The following is a 21,821-nucleotide window of genomic DNA, read 5'->3' on the forward strand; positions in this document are numbered from 1 at the left end:
ATGAAATGAGATTGGAGGTGTGGGTCAGAGATACTTTGACTTATAAAAAGCACTCAAACATTTTAAGTTTGCACTTCACAAAAAGGAGACGATTTAGTACTGTGGCTACTCTCCCTAGAAGTGGCCGTCCAGCCAAGATGACTCAAAGGGCACACCGCAGAATGCTCAGTGAGGTAAAAAAGAACTCTAGCGTGACAGTTAAAGATATGAAGGAATCATTGGAACTGGTTAACATCTCTGTTCATGAGTCTACTACATGGAAAACATTAAACAGGCATGGTGTCCATGGCAGGAGAATATGAAGGAAGCTGCTGCTTTCCAACAAAAATATTGCTGCGCACCTGAAGTTTTCCAAAGACCACCTTGACACTCCACAACGCTACTGAGAAAAAGTTTTGTGGACTGATGAAACTAAGGTTGAATTGGTGGGGAAAAACACGCAGCACTACATATGGTGTTAAAAGGGCACCGCATACCAACATAAAACCATCCTCCCAATGGTGAAGTACGGTGGAGAGAGCATCATGATTTGGGGCTGCTTTGATGCTTTGGGGCCTGGACTGCTTGCCATCATCGAGGGAAAAATGAATTCCCAAGTTTATTAAGATATCCTACAGGATAATGTCAGGATGGCTGTGGGATGTGTTCAATAAAGACATGAAAGATGATCATTGTTTGAAAGTTGTTAACTTAAGCACATTGTGTTTGTATATACTTGTGACTTTAATGAAGATGAGATCACATTTTATGACCAATTAATGCAGAAAAACAGCTAATTCCAAAGGGTTCACATACTTTTTCTTGCCACCGCATATATATACATTTTAAAGTTATACAGTCAACATGAAATTAAAATATACCTTATTTACTTTCTTAATACATGGTCCTGGTCTTTTTGTTATAAATTCTTCTGTGCATGTTATTCCAAAGTAAAAAAAAAAATTAAAAAAATGTTTGTCTTGATAATCTTTCATAAAAATGTTCCTCATCTGAAACAACTTTCCTTCTTTCTCCAATAATTTGTCACATAAAAAACACACCTAGCTAGCAGCACTGGTCCATTCTGGAATGGAACACCAGCTTTTCATATCCCAATCAATTTCCGATGGGTCTCACTCTAAATTTAATTTTCTAATTTTCCAAATGTAATATCATATTTCACTCTGAAATATGTCACATTAGGGAAGAAAAATTGGTTGTGAATGCTGTTTCATGCTGACTAATATATTAAGTTCTTGACCATTTCTAATTAAAAGTCTTTACCTGTCACATTGACCCTGGAGTGGTGCAAACCAAATACATCATCCACAGTGGAACCAGCAGGGTGGAGGAAAGGGCAGAGAAGCCACAATTACATAACCCCACCAGGGGTACTCATACAAATTGTTGGACTTCAAAGGGTTGTATTTAGCCAATGAGAATAAAAGATCCCCTAAATAGACAGGAAAGTGAATGATGAGCACCAGGGACCTGTCAGTTAGTCTGGCATGCTGTGTCACATTATGTAAATCCAAAAAGCCTCAAAATAGGAAACCGTTTCTCTTGTCTTTTAAAGTGCTGTCAGGACAGACACAAATGACAGGTGTCAGACACAGACATACAGGTAGCAGACACATTAGTATTTTTTTAACCTCTCTGGCCTGGTGTCTAGTGTTTAAGCACAGTCTGGCATTTTGTAGTTTTGATAAATAAAGAAAGAACGAAATACTTATCCACAAATGGATGTTTAAAAATGGCCTCCGATTTTTTTATTTTATTTTAAGGCATATAAATGATGCTCACTTTGCATACAGTTGGTGTTAGAAATTTCCGGCAGATCTTCATTAAGGGCCAGGGCTGATATCCAATCATATCTTCAATACTATCATAAAGACGATCTGCTCCTAAATAAAATTATGGCTTTAAAAGGTACTGCAACATACTGTAAATCATTTCAACATGGTAACAACCTTTTGTACTACATTGTGCCACATTTTCACAGCCCTGTGATTCTGTAAATTCAATTTATATTTTTTTATTTGCTGAGAATTGTATGTCATAGTAAACTTGTCTTTTATTGTGATGCAAACACTATGTTTCTCAACTGATGGATTATGACCCAAAAATGGGCCGCACGTCTGATAGGGATGCAGACAGCATGGGGGAAAAAAGAATGCAAATAATAATACCACTAACCATTTAATCACATTATAGTAAGCAAAATAGATAGTGAAATGAAAAGGCTCATCAAATTTTAAAAGGAAGGAAAAACACAGGAAATATTAATACATTTCAATGTTGGATTTAAATAAATTTTTGTTCATGTTTGTAAAATAAACAGTTTTGGTACTGTGCTAGGTCGCCACTTGATGTACAATGTAAAATCTAGGTCCTGAAGCAAAGCCAGTTGAGAATCACTGGATAAAGTATACCTCTGAGCAGAAGTACTCATTTCAAAAGTATTTCAACAGAGGGCGCCAAAGCTAAAAATGTGAACATACACCAAGTTTCCTGTCATCAACATCAAAGTATTAAGTGACCTAAAAACATTTGATTTTGAATTTTGAAAGTTAACAAAATTGTTTTACCATATACCCATCTTACACTGTGATGTAGGCAAAAGTAAGGAGAGTCATTCTACTACAGGCGTAATAGTCAGACAACTGTAAGATACACAGACCGCCCTCAACGTGACAGAAAAACAATTACTGAAAGAAATTACAAGCCCCACAGGTTCATTGATTATTTTAAACTCCAAAACTGATCATTTCTCTCTGAATCATTGTCTGTGTTATGAATCTCACCACTGTTACCATTAGAACACCAACCAAGAAGCTGGCAGCACAAATAAAGAGAAGAAGAAATTTACACCTATGTCCAATTTGGAAGAAGGAGGGATACATGTCTGAGATAGCAGTTACCAGGACTTCATGATACACAAACTGATACATTAAGAGGAAAGGGACTGTTTTAGGAAAAACAGGGCATTCATACTCTAAAGTATGTTGTTATTTAATTCACCTGATTTAATATGGAAAAATACAGCCATCCTTGAGGAGTGGTTTTGCTTCACTATCCAGTCGCAGGAATATGATCATGATAAAGAACAAGACTGCCCATAATTGAGGAAAGGGCATTAGGGCCACAGCACGAGGGTAAGCAATAAAGGTCAAACCAGGTCCTGCCACAAACAGAAGGCATTGATTGAAACCCCTTTTCCCCTCAGAATGTTTATTTTTGAACTTTTAGAATTTTCTCTTAAAGGAATATTACGGGTTCAATTCAAGTTAAGCTCAATCGACAGCATTTGTGGCATAATGTTGATTACCACAAAAACTCATTTTGACTCATCCCTCCTTTTCTTTAAAAAAAGCAAAAATCAAGGTTACAGTGAAGCACTTACAATGGAAGTGAATGTGGCCAATTTTTGGAGGGTGTAAAGGCAGAAATGTTAAACTTACAATTTTATAAAACCACTTACATAAATACTTCTGTTAAAAGTCATGTATTATTTGAGCTGTAAAGTTGTTTAAATCATAATTTTTACAGTTGTTAGGGTTTTAGAGTTTGTTGACATTACATATGTAGTTGTAAAATTGGATATAACTTTACACAGAAAAGGTAAGTAAGCGATTTTTCTAAAATCATGTTTACACGCACATTGTTCATGTTTTGTGACTATACTTTTGACACAGTGACTATTTTAACATTTACGGATTGGCCCCATTCACTTCCATTGTACAGTAAGTGTCTTACTGTAACCCAGATTTTTGCTTTTTGTTTTAAGAAATGGAGGGACAAGTCAAAATAAATTATTATTATATGCTGTTGATTGAGCTTAACTTGTACTGAACCTGGAATGTTCCTTTAACGTAACCACTGAGTGGCAGTTATTAATAATGCAAAATCATGCTTTTTTAGAAGAACAATTGTGTAACCAAAAGTATTGCTTCATGCACTCTTGTGCAAAAGACAGAAGTGGTTCTGTATGCCTTATTTATTGACAGCCATACAAAAGTAGCCGTGAATTCTGAGCAAAATAATTTTTTTTGCAAGTAACATAAATTGCCAAAAATGTGTTAAATTATAGTAGTTGTTTAAACAGGTACTGTTTTTTGGAGTGCTCTTCACAGTGTGATATTAACTTCTGTTTTTCCCTGTTTGCTGCAAAGATTTCTAATTTAGAGTGATCAGTCACATAGCATTTATGGCTCATGTGTTTGGCTTAAAAAAGTAGTGGTCTTTGTGACGAATAGAATGCTAATATGTAGCTCTCTCCAGATATATCAGACCTATTTGTATAATAACCTTTGCATGTTTTATGAGACCTCAAGCACTTCAAAATGGCTTTTACCTGACTCGGCCACCATTAAAATGTCTATCTCCTGTTCATCTGCCATGAAGCCCAGGACAGAGAAGATTACAAAACCAGCCACAAAGCTAGTTAAGCTGTTCAGTAGACACAAGTATACACAGTCTCTGAAAGACATAAGAAAAAGGCTAAATTCTAGTGCAATTTGTGATGAAAGGCAATCCAAAGGAAATCATCGGTGCCAACATGTTTGGCATTAGATAAAGTACCTATAACAGTTGTTCTCAAATTTGTTGTAGCTTCCCAAAGCAGTCAGTTCCCCTGTGCAAACTCCATAGGAGTAAAACATCTGACTACCTGCATCCATCCACACCTAAATCATAAAATATTGTGATTCAAAATTCAATTACAGTATCACCTTCTATTTTCAAAATCCACACTTGTCCAATGTACAATATATTTATGTGTATTATATATTTACAATATATATAAAAGATTTCCTATTAGAATATTTTCAGTTAACACTTTGTAATGAATAGTCCAGGTAAAAAAGGCATAAGAAAGTGTTGGATCAGGGTAGAGTTAGAAGGTAATGCCATCTTTTGCTCCAGGGAGACTGAGTCCACGAACAAGCAGCACTAACAACATTAAATAGCGGAAGGTAGCAGTGAAGTAAACCACCTGAAGTCATGGAGAATTAGTGTGTTTCCACAAAGGAAGATATGGGAAATACAATTGAAAAACAGTGCACTTAACATCTTGTTTAAGGAGCATACTAGCATTTCACAGTTCCAGATTGTGTGTAAATATATTTTACCACCCAATTTGTGTTACACTGTACATTGCTAAATAGTTTTGTAAAGTTCTCACCTTGCCTGTGGACTTCACTCCCTTCCACACACAGAAGTGGCAGATGATCCAGGCCAGCAGGAGGCAGAGTACCAAGTCCATCACACATTACCAATCTGTTCTATTCCCTCAGACAAACCCAAAATTCTTCTCCTATAGGCATAAAGAGATTAGCTGAGTGTTGCCTGTAAGCAATACTGCACTAATTGCATAAGTCTAACAAAATGTTAACAGGGTGCTATTTCCAACAACTTCCAAAACTCAGTAACTGGGGAAGTGGTTTTCACTGGAGAATGCTCAGTAATGTTGCTCTTGCGGAACTCTTAGCAGAATTTAAAAAAAAAAAAATGGATGAAAGCCGAGGCTATTCAAGTCGCATAAGCCAAAATAAAGAAAATAACTATCAATTGCAATGTTAGTGTATGTGATGTACCTGTGTTCCAGTACTTTTTGCAGCTAGCCCATGGCAGCTCTGAAGTGAAGGAGGAGAAGAGATAGAGGAATGCCCAAGCCAGAATAATGATGTTATAGACTCCAGTATGAAGGACAACAACTTGGCTCCTATAACCCAGATCTGTGAAGAAACACAGACAAAGTAAAAGCAGCAACAGTGTTGTTTAACCTTGTGCGACTCTGCGTACACATGCGTGGACGTTGTATTTTGGCTTCGCTTTACGCAATGCATAATTTCATGTAATTTAAACCAACTGATCTCAGTTCAGGAGACTATGTGATGCCAGTAAAGAGTAAAACTTTAGAGTCATGTGACACAACAACATGGCACCAATCACAGCGGAGTTTGTCTTTGGGAGAAACACCAACAAAACTACATCTGGTAAGAAACCTACTTAAGTTTTTACATTGAAACCTGTTTGAGTCAAAAGATTAGAGTCTCTAGTTTCATCCGATATGCTATTTTTAAAATTTCACGCATGTTAACACAATGTACATTAATGTGTGCAATAGCACAAAGTTTTCATTCGAAATCCTATATTTATAGTGCATTTTCACATAGAGAATTTTTTTTTGCTTTCAGAGCAAATGGAGTTAGGGTGAAAGTCCAGTACATATCGAACCGTTCTGAGACCAGTGCAGACAGACTGGAGGTGAAGTTATTCACTAAATAGGGGCATCCTATAGCTTTCCTATGAAACTAAGTGCATTCAATTCAAACTTCCCATCAAAAGTTCAGCTTCAGGCTACAGTTTATGTTTGAACCACTCAGCATGGTTGTCAGACATGGGACAAGGTAATCAGTATGAATAACACGAATGAACAACATTCCGGGAAATATAATAAACAATTTGAAAAAAAATTTTTTGACTTTCTATAGCTTGGTTCCTGCAAGGTGCCTTACATAGTATGTATATGCTATAAAATACAATACATATCCTACATATACACTAACAATTTTATTTTCAAACTGGCTATATCAGCCTACCAGAAATGTGCATAAAAGCTTAACTGTCTATGCATTTGAGAATGTTTCATATGCATATTGCATGCTATAACATAGTGTAATATATTTAAATGTGTTGTTCTTAATGTAGCTTATTTATTTAAAGTAAAATGGACTGTAATGTAGCAATTATTTTGAAGTAAACACATATTGTTGTATTGAAAGTTATTATACCGCATTAGTGATTTTACTAACATAAGCACAAAGTGTGCATAACATTTTTGATATGGATTATGTAATATCTAGTTTTTAGTTCAAATGTTTCAAAACTATTCAAAAGTAGTTGTTATATAAAGTATTTACAGCATGATGAAGAATGGGGCCCATATGTGTTTGGAGTGGATATGGGCCCATGAGCTCATCTGTAAGAAATGATAATATCAGTGGGTTCTGCAAACAGCTGCACACGATTGCACGTGTTTCTGGCACATGTTTTGACCTCTTACACAAGCTAATGATTGGTGTCCATTAGAATTAAAGTCCATATCGGCACCTTTCTTACCTCCTTAACTACCCATTATAAACATTACATGTCATGGTTTGTGTAAGTGTTTCCTCTTAAATATTTCCAGCAGCTTTAGAAAAGCACATTACTATTTTCTTGCTTGTACACTATTCACTCATTTACTATTCAACATGCTTATTATATTACTTAATTCACTACCTCTCTCTAGACATCAGTGATGCTTGGCAAGGCAGTTATATTGGGTTCATTTTCCCAATCTAATTGGAAAAATTTAATTTTCTATTCTCATTCAAAAATACACTTCTACATTCAGTAACTGTAAATTAAACTATAAACTAAATCTAAAGCTAAATTAACTATACATTTAAGTTTAATTCATAGTAAAACTAGTATGGTAATGAGAAATCCAGGAATTTAACACATCCAAGATTCACCATACCTGTGGAACTGGCACAGGTATTGAAACACCTCACACAATCAAATCTTTCTTTAAACCCCTTAGAGGTTACATGCCATCCTTACCTTAAGAAATCATTTGGAAACAAAACAGGTTTTCCTAGATACCCTTACCTAAAGCAAATACTGTATAAGCAGTCAAAACTAACTAACAAAATGTAGTGTCCTCATGAACAATTGTTTACCCATAGTATTAAAGGTGCGCTAAGTAATTTTTTACTCATTAAAAAAGCTGTACTCTGAAACTGTGGGGATGGCGCCATGGTCGTGTGTCTGTCTGCGGGAGAGAGAGAGCGGTGATGCTCATCACCTGGGTTTCATTATCTCTAACACCTGTTTCTTGTTACAGTGACGGCGGAGGGAGACCTGAAAAGAGCACAAATCCAGAGAGGCAGAGAGAGTGGCAGAGGAGAGTGGTGTCTGCGTGTTTGCCACACAATGAAGCCTGTGTTTATCTCGTGTTGTAAAAGACAAACAAAAATACCCTTTTGTTTATGTTGGCTACTAAGAGCCCTTTTATGTAAATTGTTTTGTGTCATAAAAAGAGTAAATAAATACTCACGTCAATTGTTCGCTGCCTTCTGACTCCTCCATTGCCCAAAAACTCAGAACCTGTCACTGTGGTGCTGAAACCCAGGAAATATCTGAGAACAATGTCGTTATGAAGTCTTCACCGCTGGGTGAAGTAATCAAGTCCCTTGCCGGCATCCAGCAGAACCAACACCAAGACCTCATGGAGTAACGCCTGGAGCAGGAACAGCATTTCCAACTCCTGCTCCAGGCCCAAGCGGAGGACCAGCAGGCATTCTGGAGCCTGATCGCCAGAGAGGGGGCTTCCGCTGCGACCCCGAAGCCCACATCACCTGTTACCCTCATCAGAATGGGGCCAAATGATGATCCCGAAGCCTACCTCGATCACTTTGAAAAGACCGTCGAGGTGTGGAAGTGGCCGCCCGACCAGTGGGCAGCCCGCTTGTTAACATTACTTTCTGGGGAAGCACAGCTAGCGGCCCAGCAACTTCCTGCCGCCAGCCTCCTCGACTACAAAGATCTGAAGAAAGCCATCATGCAACAGGTCAGCCGTAGTCCTGAGCAGAGCCGCCAGCGTTTCAGATCCCTGAGGTTCGGGAGGCACGGCCGCCCGTTTGCCTTTGCCCAACAGCTCCGGGATGCCTTTCAGAAATGGTTGCTGGCTGAGGGGACCCATGGCACTGTGGACATGGTCGATCTGGTGGTACTGGAGCAATTCATCTCCCAGCTTCCTTGTGGTTGAGTGGATCCAGTGGATGGCCTCCTCCTCCTCGTTGCAGGAGGAGGCCGTCCAGCTGGCCGAAGACTACAGGACTCCGGGAGGCAGCGATCCAGAATCTCTTTCTTCTCTCTCATCTCTCTCTCTCTCTCTCTCTCCTGTATCTCAACCACCCCCCCTCTCGCCCCTCCCATTTCCATCCTGTTCTGGCTCCCCAGAAGTGGGAAGGAACCCCGCCCAAACCCCTCCCCCAGCTCAGGGGGTCCTTCCCCTTGTCTGTGCCCCCCACTTCCCCTGTCTCCCTCCGCTCTCCCCCCAACGTTGATGAGACCGTCCCCACAGGTGTGTTAGGGAAGCCAGACAATTTTTTGTGTCGTAAAAAGAGTAAATAAATACTCACATCAGTTGTTCGCTGCCTCCTGACTCCTCCATTGCCCAAAAAGTCTGAACCTGTCACAGAAACATATGTAGGAAAATATGACCACTCACATTAAAATGAAGACTCCAGTGCAGTGATGAGCAGAGTCAAAAGGCTATAGCCGCTACGGGCTAATGAATGAGTGTGTTCGAATGATGAGTGCGTGCGTTGTGGAAGTCAGGAGCAATCCGATGAGAGTCCATTGAAGCTGCTGTGGTGCGAAGCAAAGCCCAGGCGAGTTTCTCCCCCAACACGTGGGCAGAGACAGAGGAATCCTCCTCCAAGGGAACTGGGTGACAATACGGGTGAAAGCGGTGGTGAACAGGAAGGTAACAACACCTCTAGAGACAGGCAACCAACAGACACACGAGCAATCTCCAACTAAACAAGAAAGCACTGTTAACACTTGATAGCATACAATACATTCACATTGACAATCACAACAACAACAAGACAATGATCCAACATTGGACATGACACACAAGGAGATTTAAATAAATGGGGAACAAACAAGGGGCAGGTGCCACTTGTAGCTGAAGGTTGTAATGATCAACGTTCCTATGGAAACAATCAGGGTTTCCATGGAAAAGCGAATTCAGCATGCCAGCGGCACCTGAAACTCAGCAGGGCAAAACCTAAACACTCTTTGACAAAAACAGACAGGGAACAATGATGCCATTGTCCTCATCAGACCTGACAGGTTGACAGGACCGTGACATCACCAAAGGGCGCACGGTGGCAACTTGCGTACTGTGGTAAACCACCACCAGGCCCACACAAAGCACATACACGAAACACAAGACAAACAGAGGATGATGATGTCATGGTCCTCATCAGACAAAACACAACCTGAGAGGTTGACTGGACCATGACATCACCGGAGAGTGCACGGCGGTAACGCGCGCGGCAGTCCCAAACAACCAGAACCGTGCACTCACACTAAGGTGGTACACAAAACACAGAGGCAGGCCGATACTGTCACAGCCCCATCAGGCAGAACCCCAACCTGACAAGGTGACCGGACTGTGACAATAAAAGCAGTTTAATTCTACATGGAGAGGGTCTGCACATGGGGGCTGGCATGTTAGATTTGCATGGCCAGTTGAATACTACTTGCTTAATCTCAGTAACCATCCTGTTATTTGACACTTTCACTCATTGATTAAATAATCATGGCTGACTGTGAATTGTGAATTTTTACATTGGCATCAGTAACTGAAATAAACTGCGTTTGAATTATGCTGCATCCAGGCCACTAGGTGTCAGTGTAAGTCTAAGATGACATGAACAAGAATTACTTAGTGCACCTTTAAGTAAATTAGATCAAACCCGAATTAAATTGCATAACATTCAATGCTGATATGTTAGTAGCATTTTATGAGATCTCCAAGAGTGCCAGTACTGTATGTCGCTAAAAGCACCAAACTCAATTCTAACTGCCATTGGCAGAAAATTTATAAGCAAAGTGTATACCAGTTTTAGGCATGGTTTCACTTCAAAAGTTTTGATTTTTAAGAACACTACAGTACCTTAGATGTGTTTCACAGCAATTACTGCAAGTGTGATGTTATAATGCAGCAAAAGAGTTGTACAAATATATGATCTATGGATGTAAAAAAAGACAAATCAAAATATACCTGTGATTTGTGAAGTGTCCGTCTCTTTATGCCCTGACTATATCTAAGTTAGCAATACAAAACAATGTCCTCAAGGAGAATGCCTGAGGAGTGGCCAAACTGGCTTCATCAGCACCTGCTGGTGGTCTAAGATCATGTGAAATATTCTATGGTACTGTAGTACTGTATTTATATTAGTTGTAATCAAGACCATGCCCATAACACAACTGTGTATGTTTGTGCTTTTGTGCATCCCCCATATTTTAACATGTTTTCTGAAAGGTAAAACAGAAATGCCTTATCACTGTGGAGCAACTGACAACCGGACTTGAAACACACACACCTTTCGCATGTGTCTTGTGAGATATCGAATGTTGCTTTACACGGACGCTATACTTGACAGAAATGTCTGGGGGAAAGATCAGTGACAATCAGTGACAGTCGTGTCAAAATCATATAGCATTCGAGTGCATGTTAATTGTTTCCCAACATTGGGATTTTAAAACACCAGTAAATGCACCTATTCATGACATGCCATTACATTTTATTGCATGTCAGAGTTCTGGAAGAGAGAGAGAGAGAGGTAAGAAAAATTGCATTACTGCATTAATTCAAAATAAAAGTTGTACAGGTTTAGTTAAAACACTTAACATGATTTTCTTACATTTCCCTTATGATGAACACAATTTACTGCCAAATCCAAGGAGAAATACACTATTTTCATGTTAAATATTTTTTTCTCCCTTTCTTTCTTCTTCCTGGTCGTTGAATTAAAGCGTTTTTCATTTAAAGTTTAGTAGGGGACGTTCACACTGAATGCATTTTTGTGTCCGTCCGCGCTGTTTTTCAATGATAAGCAGCATCTCGCGCAGGAACGCCTGTAAATATGGGTCATTCAAGGGCATAGATATGGCTTGAACATTGGATCTACGCCCCTGGGGTCATTCCTAAAATTCTTTGACATTTAAGTCAATATTACAAGTGTGTGTGGAATTGATATTGTTTGATTTCACCCGATTACAATTTTGATAGGCTTGTTAAAAAGAATAAAGACTTTTTATAATGTTACACACTTCTGTGGGCTTAAAAGTTCAATTTTAAGTAACTGAAATCCTTTTCTATTGCACTGTGTAAGTTCCCCATGTCCCAAAAACTGTACGTCATACATTTTGACAAAAATAAATGCTAAATCATTGGATTTCTATTTTTTCCCCCACATACAGTTGAGTTTAGTGTTACATTCTCTCACTAAAATGTATTCATTTGTGGTAAATGTGTAATTTTAACACTGATAGTGGAGGTTTTTTGAGTGTCCCTTGATTTATTGCCCACCCTGTTATGTCATGATACCATGACCTTTTATTGAAGATATATGTTAGAAAATGACATCACACTGGAGGTGGACATCAGCCATTCTGCAAAAATACTTTGAGTTATTTGAGGTTTATAACTCTATTGTTTTATTTATGTTTTCCTTTATTTTGTGGTGTTAGTCATATGTGGTCAATCAAAACATGTCCACCCCATTATGGGAAGAGATATGGGAAATTAATATAATTTTAAAAATGTAATATACAGTACTTATGTTAACAGAAATAAAATCATAAATATTAGTTTACAAATATGTTTCCTAGATATCAATCACAGACCATGTAGTGGCTCATTTATCCACTGAATGTCCACCCTGTTATTGTCCACCCTGATGCTGCCCATTTAACTGGATGGACATCTTAATGTTTTAGTAATTTAGCTTGACCAGTATGACTAATACAATCTTTAATATGTCTCTGTAATTATGAAACATGAATATACTGACAATTAGGGGTTTTTTCATGTTAGAAAAGATACTGTTGGTGAATATCTGGCATTATGTCAGTTTCACGTGGCACACTGAGAACATTTCAACCTTAGACAGACGGTGTGTACAAACTGTATAAGATCAACAGCGACCTCTTGTGGTGGCCTCTTAGAATTACGTTTACTCATTGAATTTAGACTGAAATTTATAGACCTTTTATACTGTACCAATACCGATTACCTAATTTTATCAACGAGGGTCGATTTGGGTTAAGGCAGAACATGTTCACCAGACGTAAAAGATTATCACTTTATGACTCTGTTGTTGTAATTATAATATTACAGTAATAATATTTTATTCTATTGTATTTTAATTGTTAACCTACTATTATTATTAATAATAAATGCCTTTGTATATCTAAAAGAGTGTAAGAGTACACCTTCATAATAATCCAATGGCATCTTGTCATTAATTAGTGCTTTATCTGCAGCTAGTAATGAAGATGTCCAAGGTCTGCAGTTGCAAGCAGTTGTGGAATGTACAAGCAAAGATTTTTTAACCATTGTAAGACAATTTAACTTGCTGGGTTAGGTAAAATGTGAGGCTTTATAACAGTCCAGGGTAGAGTCCACACATCTGACCTCAGGGTCAGGATGTCAGGGGTCGAAACAAGAGGGCAACAAACTCAGTGGGAGAAGATTCAAAAAACAAAAAAATCCTCAAATGTTGTTCTTGCAAACCCTTTCCCATGTTCCTTCCATCAATATGCTGTCATTAAAGGGATTGTTCACCCAAAATTGAAAATCTGTCATCATTTACTCAGCCTCATACTGTTTCAAATCCATATGACTTTCTGTCTTCCGTGGAACACAAAGGAAGATGTTAAGTAGAATGTCAGGGATTAATATTCTGTCACCATTCACTTTCATTACATCTTCCACACAATGGTAATTGAACTTTTCCAGTAACAAGCTACTTTTTCCAATGAAAAAGTAACATGACAAAACAATATATTGCTTTTTGTCATAATGCAATGCAGTGCACAAAGCAAACTGATACAGTGATCAAACACGCTTACCTGAACCTTCCTCTCTCTTTCATGAGACTGTTTGTTCATGTACTGTAAGTGAACTGGTTAAAAAAAAAAAAAAAATCATCAAATTAAGTTCCAAATGTAAGTTCGGAATGAGCTTGTTCATCTAGGCCTGCCAGTCATATACTACAAATATACTCTCACTGAGAACTTTATTAGGAACACTATGGTCCTAATAAAGAGCCCGATGTGGTCTTCTGCTGTTGTATCCCATCTGCCTCAAGGTTCGATGTCTTGTGCATTCTGAGATGCTATTCTGCTCACTACAATTGTACAGAGTGGTTATCTGAGTTACCATAGCCTTTCTGTCAGCTTGAACCAGTCTGGCCATTCTCCGTTGACCTCTCTCATCAGCAAGGTTTCCATCCGCAGAACTGCAGGAGATCAGCAGTTACAGAAATACTCAAACCAGCCCGTCTGGCACCATCAATCATGCCAAGGTCGAAATCACTGAGATCGCATTTTCCCCCATTCAGATGGTTGAGTAAATCGGTGTGTTTGGACAGTTTATGTAAATGAACCAGTTCAAATAAACAATTTAACAATTAAATTAAGCTCTGCCTTATATCTCCTTTTGTGAGTCATGGAAAAAAGGAAGTAACACAGATTTGGAACAACTTGAGAGTGACAGAATTTTCATTTTGGAGCGAACTATCCTTACAATTGTACTGTGGCGTGCGTGCAAAAGGTGACCTGTATAAAAATCACTAAATAATAATAAAATATCACAAGAAACTTCCACAAATGCAAGACTTCAACCAACATGGTACAAATGCACACTGTATCTGCAAAAAAATAAATGTACTACATATTGTGCAGTGTCTATGATATGCGTAATGGTTTACCAAATTCTAAAAATAAGCTTATTTATTAACTCATGCTAAGTGTGGTGTTACTCTATTGCAACAAACAGGTCGCAAGCCCTTGACATTTAATCACACACATCATATGAATTATAGACAGGGTTTGAGGGTTACTTTTGAAATGTATTCCACTACAGATTACAGAATACATGCTGTAAAATGTCATTTGTAACGTATTCCGTTAGATTACTCAAGGTCAGTAACGTATTCTAAATACTTTGGATTACTTCTTCAGCACTGGTAGATTTTTTCACTTGTTTTGATTATAAAAACTCTGCCAGTACAGTAAGACAAAATACACATGTTAAAAATACATTCTCTGAAAAACCTAAATATCTTATGCAGTGTTGTTTCTAAAACAAGATAAATCAAATTGATCGTTTTAAAGATTTTTAGATATTTTTACAAGAAAACAATACAAAAAATATTATCAAGAATAAGATTTTTGCCCTAATATCAAAGGTCTTACAAGAAAAAAGAAATTATCATCCAACATGAATTTTCTTAATACAAAAAATATGATCATGCCTGGTAACATGTGCATGTAAAATGGCTAGAAATAGCATTTTAGCTTAGCGTAAAGCTGACAATTTACACAAGGTTTATTTCTATTTCTTCTGATCCAAACTTACTTCAAACTTACTGCTCTGTCTGCTCCTATGAATGTAACACATCATAAGAAAGTGTGTCACCGCTGTTCAAATGCACTTTGGATTGCATCATTTGTATGTATAAATGTTTTCCATCTGAAAGGACTAAATATTAAACGAAACAAATGACAATAAAATGCAAAGTAATCTCTTCAGTAATCAAAATACTTTTTGAATGTAACTGTATTCTAATTACCAATGGTTAAAATTGTAACTGTAGTGGAATACAGTTACTTATATTTTGTATTTTAAATACGTAATCGTGTTACATGTATTCCGTTACTCCCCAACCCTGATTATAGATATCAACAATAGAATTACAACTAATGAAAATGCTAATTTTTAATATTTGTAATTTGTTTTTCACTAATGGCAATGTTAATTTCAGATAACTGTAATATGACTGTAACTAGCAAGAAAGCCTTTCATTACTCATTGACATACTCCTGAAATATTTGCAGATATAAAAATGAGCATTTTCACTAGTTGTAATTCAATTGTTGATATCAAGGATGGATACTTGGACTAGTAACAATGTAATTATTGATGTCAAAAAATTATCTTTTTACTAATAAGAAGTTTATTGCTGATATGTGAAAAAAAAAAATTATACATACTGTATCTGTAATTGCATTTTGAATAGGAGTGAATGACACATCATTGTAAAATTCTATTTGTAAAAAATATAATTATTATAGATATAAAGAATTATGTTTTTACTGTTGAAATTCCATTTTTGACATCAAGAATGTGTATTTCTGCGAGTAACACCGATCAGCCACAACATTAAAACCACCTGCCTAATATTGTGTAGGTCCCCCTGGTGCCACCAAAACAGCGCCAACCCACATCTCAGAATAGCATTCTGAGATGTTATTCTTCCCACCACAATTGTACAGAGAAGTTATCTGAGTTACCATAGACTTTGTCAGTTCGTGTCAGGTTTGGGTTGAGGAAAAGGCAGGACTCAAATGCAGAGTAGCGATTAAGGCTTTTATCTATAAAAATAAATAAATAACAAAAACAAACAAAAACTACCCCGAAGGAGAAAAACAAACACAGTCCAGGGCAACAACACAATAACGAGCTGGGCTGGAATGGAATGGGGAACCAACAGAAATCTAACTGGACAGGAACATGACTGACAGAGACCTAACAGGTGAAAAAACAAAAGCAACATCCCACAACGAACTGGCACAAGACAAAAAACACAATGGGGTTAAACAGGGAAGGAAACGAGATAACGAGGAGGATAGGTGAAAACAATCAACAAATAATCAGAAAGATAACAAGGCAAACGAGGGAGCAGGGTTATCACTGAAGACAGACACAAATGCACAAGGGAATGAAAAAACACAAAGCCAAGTGCATTCACAAAGCACGAGACAAAACAAATGTACTTGACTCTGGCTGAATCCAGACACAAGACATGAAACAGACATAGAACACGAACATGTCAGGGCTCTGCCTCAAAGAAAAAAAAACCCAAACTAAGGGCAGAACCCTGACAGTACCCCCTCTCAAGGGGACAGATACAAGATGTCACCAAACTAGACAGAAAACAAAAATAGAAAACAAAATACACGATTAACAGAGCGGAGACTAGGGCGGAGCCGGTGGAACAAATTAAGGCAGAGAGGGAGGGGAAACCAAAGAAGTAGCTCCTCATTAGGGATAGGGTCAGGCAGTCTGAGAGGAGGCTTCAGGTAGGGGGTGGGGTCAGGTGGCCTGGAAGGAGGCTTGAGGAAGGGGGTGGGGTCTGGTGGCCTGAGAGGAGGGTCCAGAAAGGGGACGGGGTCCAGTGGCTTGGGAGGAGGCTTGAGGAAGGGGGCGGGGTCCGGCGGCCAGGGAGGCGGCTCAAGGTAGGGGGCAGGGTCAGGCAGCCTGAGAGGATGGTCCAGGAAGGGGGCGGGGTCCGGCGGCCGTGGAGGAGGTTTGAGGACATGGACGAGGTCAGGCAGGGCGAAGGCCACTGGGCAGATGTCAGGCAGTGCGGGGGCCATTGAGCAGGGGTCAGGCAGGGCAGCGACGGCCACTGGGGACTGGACAGTTTCATCAACAGCCAAAGGGAACTGGACAGGCCTGTCAACGGCCTCCTGGTGGTCAGCAACCGGCTCCTCCACCTCCTGGCGGTAAGCACCAGGCCCCTCCACCTCCTGGCAGTCAGTAACAGGTCCCTTCACATCTTGGTGTTCAGCAACCAGCCCCTCCACCTCCTGGCAGTCAGCAGCAGGTCAGTCCCTCCTCCTCCTGGCAGTCAGCAGTGGGCTCTTCCGCCTACTGGCGGTTATCAGCAGGCTCTTCCGCCTCCTGGCAGTTATCAGTAGGCTCTTCTGCCTCCTGATGGTCGGCTGCGGGCTTGACTTGGGGGGCTGCAGCTAAACCGTTTTTCCTTCTCCTCCTCATGCTTACGAATCATAGGAGATCTAGGGATTTGACTGGATGGGTGTGAGGAGATGGTTTGATCCGTCATGGGAGGTTGCCTGTACTCGGGCAAGTCCATATCACCCTGTGAGACAGGTAACTCACAAACTCCCCAAACGTCAAAATCCCTAGACTTCCCATCTCCTAGGGGCTGAGAGGGTCCTCAAGGCAGGTGTTGAATAGATCCTTGAGTGTGGTGTCATTGTAATTCAACCCCTCCACTGTTCTCAGGAACTCACGGGCAAAAACCTTCACGTCAGCCTCCCCCTGATGAGGGAGCGAAGCCGGGTGAGCTGGGACCCATGCTCTCTAAAGGAACCCCGAAGGGTGGGAGATAGGAAAAGGAAAATGCCCATAATTACTTCAGCTGAGTCCTCTATGATGGCCAGTTTTTTCTGTCAGGTTTGGGTTGAGGAAAAGGCAGGACTCAAATGCATTGTAGTGATTAGGGCTTTTATTTATAAAATAAATATAATAAAAACAAACAAAAACTACCCCGAAGGGGAAAAACAAACACTGTCCAGAGCGACAACACAATGATGTGCTGGGCAGGATTGGGCAACCAACAGAAATCCGACTGGACAAGAACACAACTAACAGAGACCTAACAGGGGACAAAAACACAAGCAACATCCCACATGAACTGGCACAAGACAAAAAACACAATGCGATTAAATAGGGAAGGAAACAAGGAGATAACGAGGAGGGCAGGTGTAAACAATCAACTAATAATCAGACAGATAACAAGGCAAACAAGAGGGCGGGGTTATCACTGAAGACAGACACAAATGCACAAGGGAATGAGAAAACACAAACCTAAGTGCATTCACACAGCACAAGACAAAACACAAGTGCCTGGACTCAGCCACTGAGTAAATAAATCAAACCAACCGAAGTGGCTGAATCCAGACACAAGACATGAAACAGACATAGAACACGTACATGTCAGGGCTCTGCCTCAAAGTGAAAAACCCAAAACTAAGGGCAGAACCCTGACAATTCGAACCAGTCTGGCCATTCTCTGTTGACCTCTCTCATCAACAAGGAATTTCCATCCACAGAACTGCCCCTCACTGGATGTTTTTTGTTTTTGGCACCATTCGGAGTAAACTCTAAAGACTGTTATGTGTGAAAATCCCAGGAGATCAGCAGTTGGAGCCCGTCTGGCACCAACAACCATCCATGCGATTATCTAATCAGCCAACCATGTGGCAGCAGTGGAGTGCATAAAATCAGGCAGATACAGGCCAGGAGCTAATGTTCACATCAACCATCAGAATGGGGAAAAATGTGATCTCAGTGGTTTGGACCGTGGCATGACTGTTGGTGCCAGATGGGCTGGTTTGAGTATTTCTGTAACTGCTGATCTCCTGGGATTTTCATGCATAACAGTCTCTAGAATGGTGTCATCCAGTAAGGGGCAGTTCTGTGGATGGAAACACCTTGTTGATGAGAGAGGTCAACAGAGAATGGTCAGACTGGTTCGAACTGAATAAGTCTACGGTAACTCAGATAACCGCTCTGTAAAACTGTGTGAGAAGAATAGCATCTCGGAATGCTATTCTGAGATGCAGGTTGGCGCTGTTTTGGCGGAACGAGGGGGACCTACACAGTATTAGGCAGGTGGTTTTGATGTTGTGGCTGATTGGTGTAAATGTCATTTTTTATTACAAATTTAAATGTAATTACGGATATCAAGAATTGGTATTTTCACTAGTAGTAATTCCATTGCTGATATCAAGCATTTTATCTCATGAAAATTCCAATCCTGCAGGTAATTAAATGTGCATATTTGATTGTGATATGCATAATAGTTTAACCAGATTCTAAAAGATAAGCTAGTTTATTTACTCTTATTCTGTGAGGTGTAACAATTGCAATTTACCAACATTTAAAAGAAGATTAATGTATACCCATGTGATGACATGTATGGTTCCCTTATGACTCAGTACACTTGACATTGCGTTTATTAACGCATATTGGGAGTGCTTTCTTACACGATCTAGTTAAAACCTCTCTACAATAACGTCAATATTCTAATACTGGCTATGGTGTTTGAGCCCCGCCTGTTTTGGCACGAAGCTCTCCGCTATAAAACAGGTGCACAAACACCATTTCCTCAGAATTTCTGCCCTTCGCCATCAATATACACGAGTCAGCAGGCGGAATGTTCATGGCTACGAGAAAACTCTCCGCTCCCCTGCAGTGCTCCGGCGAACATCACTCCACCTCGCATACGAGTCAGCGGGTGGAATCTTCATGGCTACGAGAAAACTCTCCGCTTCCCTGCAGTGCGCTGGGGAACATCACTCCGCCTCACTGCTTGACACTTTGCTGGTGAATGGGCCTCAGCATCCTGATTCCCTGCAGCACTTCGGCAGGTGTTGTGTATCCTTACAAAGCAATTGTATATTGTGTGAAATATAAATATGTATTTATTTATATATTTGTATATCTAAAAGAGTTGCTTACGTGTTCGCGTCTTATAAAGATGTCACTCCATAAGTGTTCCTTGTGCGAGAAGCACATCCTGCCATCAGATCAGCATGAGAGCTGTATTTACTGTCTGGGCCACGCCCACGCAGAGTCAGCTTTCATGGAGACAGACTGCCTTACTGCGAGGGCATGAGTCTCAAGACAATTTGCTCACGAATCGCCCTCGTTCTGAGGGACGATTCAGCCTCACGCGCCCTCCCACCCGCCTCTTCTGTGGCGGGTGGGAGGGCACGCGAGGATTTACACGAGGAGGCACGGCGGGGCTGCGAGATTGAGCAGGATGAATTTGAAGTGGTCCTTGTGCCGGCACATGCCCCGCGAACCCCTCAATCTCTACGTGATGCGTCTTTGCCCTCAGAAAGAGCATACGGCCTCGTCTCGTTCAGTGGTTCTGACGCTGGGGATGATAATGACGATGTCATGTCTCTTGCTGCATCAGGCGAGTGGTCAATGGATGATGCTACCACCCCTCCCCCCAGCGAGGGCGAGAAGCGTGCATGCACCACTGACAGGGAGATGCTCCGCGTCCTTACAAGGGTGGTCAAAGATCTTAACCTCGAGTGGTCTCCCCCAGAGGAACCTGAACAGTCTCGCCTCAATGAATGGTTCCTGCAGTCTGAATGCTGTCAAGCAGCCGCGTTCTGCAAATCCGCAAAAAGGAGCATAAACAAGCCAGTTGTGCCCTCCACAAACTATCAGAGCAGCCAAACGCCAGTACAGGGACAAGATTGAAGGACAGTTCAACACCGACTCTAGAAGCATGTGACAGGGAATTAATATCATCACGGACTTCAAAGGGAAAAAAATTCCGCTGTGAACACCGCTGCCTCTTTCCCGGATGAGCTTAATACTTTTTATGCTTGTTTTGATGGAAATAACACCGCCCTCGCGGAGAGAGCTCTCACGGCCGAAGCTACAGAAATTAGTTCATTCTCCGTCTCTGTAGCGGATGTAACCCGATCCTTCCGACAGCTGAATATCCATAAAGCCACGGGTTCAGATGGCATTCAGAGCCATCAGAGCGTGCGTGAACCAACTGGCTGGTGTTTTTACGGATATTTTCACCTTTTCCTCTCCTTGTCTGTGGTCCCTACATGCTTTAAAATGTCCACCATTGTGCCTGTACCAAAGCAACTCAAAATCACTTGCTTAAATGACTGGCGTCCTGTTGCTCTGACCCCCATCATCAGCAAATGCTTTGAGAGGCTAATCAGAGATTACATCTTTTCTGTACTGCCTGCCTCACTGGACTCACTGCATTTTGCTTAACGCAACAACCGCTCCACTGATGACGCCATTGCACTTACACTACACACTGCTCTCTCCCACCTGGAAAAAAGGAATACATATGTGAGAATGCTGTTTGTAGACTACAGCTCAGCATTCAACACCATAGTGCCCTCCAAGCTTGATGTGAAACTCCTTGCTCTGGTCTCAAACAGCTTGCTGTGCAGCTGGATCCTGGACTTCCTGTCAGGCAGACGCCAGGTGGTTAGAATGGGCAGCAACATCTCCTCATCACTGACCCTCAACACTGGAGCCCCGCAGGGCTGTGTTCTCAGCCCACTCCTGTATTCCCTGTACACACATGACTGTGTGGCAACACATAGCTCCAATGCCATCATTAAGTTTGCTGTTGATATGACGGTGGTAGGTCTGATCACTGACAATGATGAAACAGCCTACAGAGAGG

The 21,821-nt window shown here is 40.4% G+C and overlaps 1 pseudogene; it reads right to left on the minus strand.

The window, feature by feature from the left end:
• The window catches only part of LOC127446102 (sodium- and chloride-dependent GABA transporter 2-like), a 498,776-nt pseudogene that overhangs the window by 2,450 nt on the left and 474,505 nt on the right, over positions 1-21,821 (minus strand).

Source organism: Myxocyprinus asiaticus, chromosome 9 (genome assembly GCF_019703515.2).
Source record: "Myxocyprinus asiaticus isolate MX2 ecotype Aquarium Trade chromosome 9, UBuf_Myxa_2, whole genome shotgun sequence".
Taxonomy (NCBI): Eukaryota; Metazoa; Chordata; class Actinopteri; order Cypriniformes; family Catostomidae; genus Myxocyprinus; species Myxocyprinus asiaticus.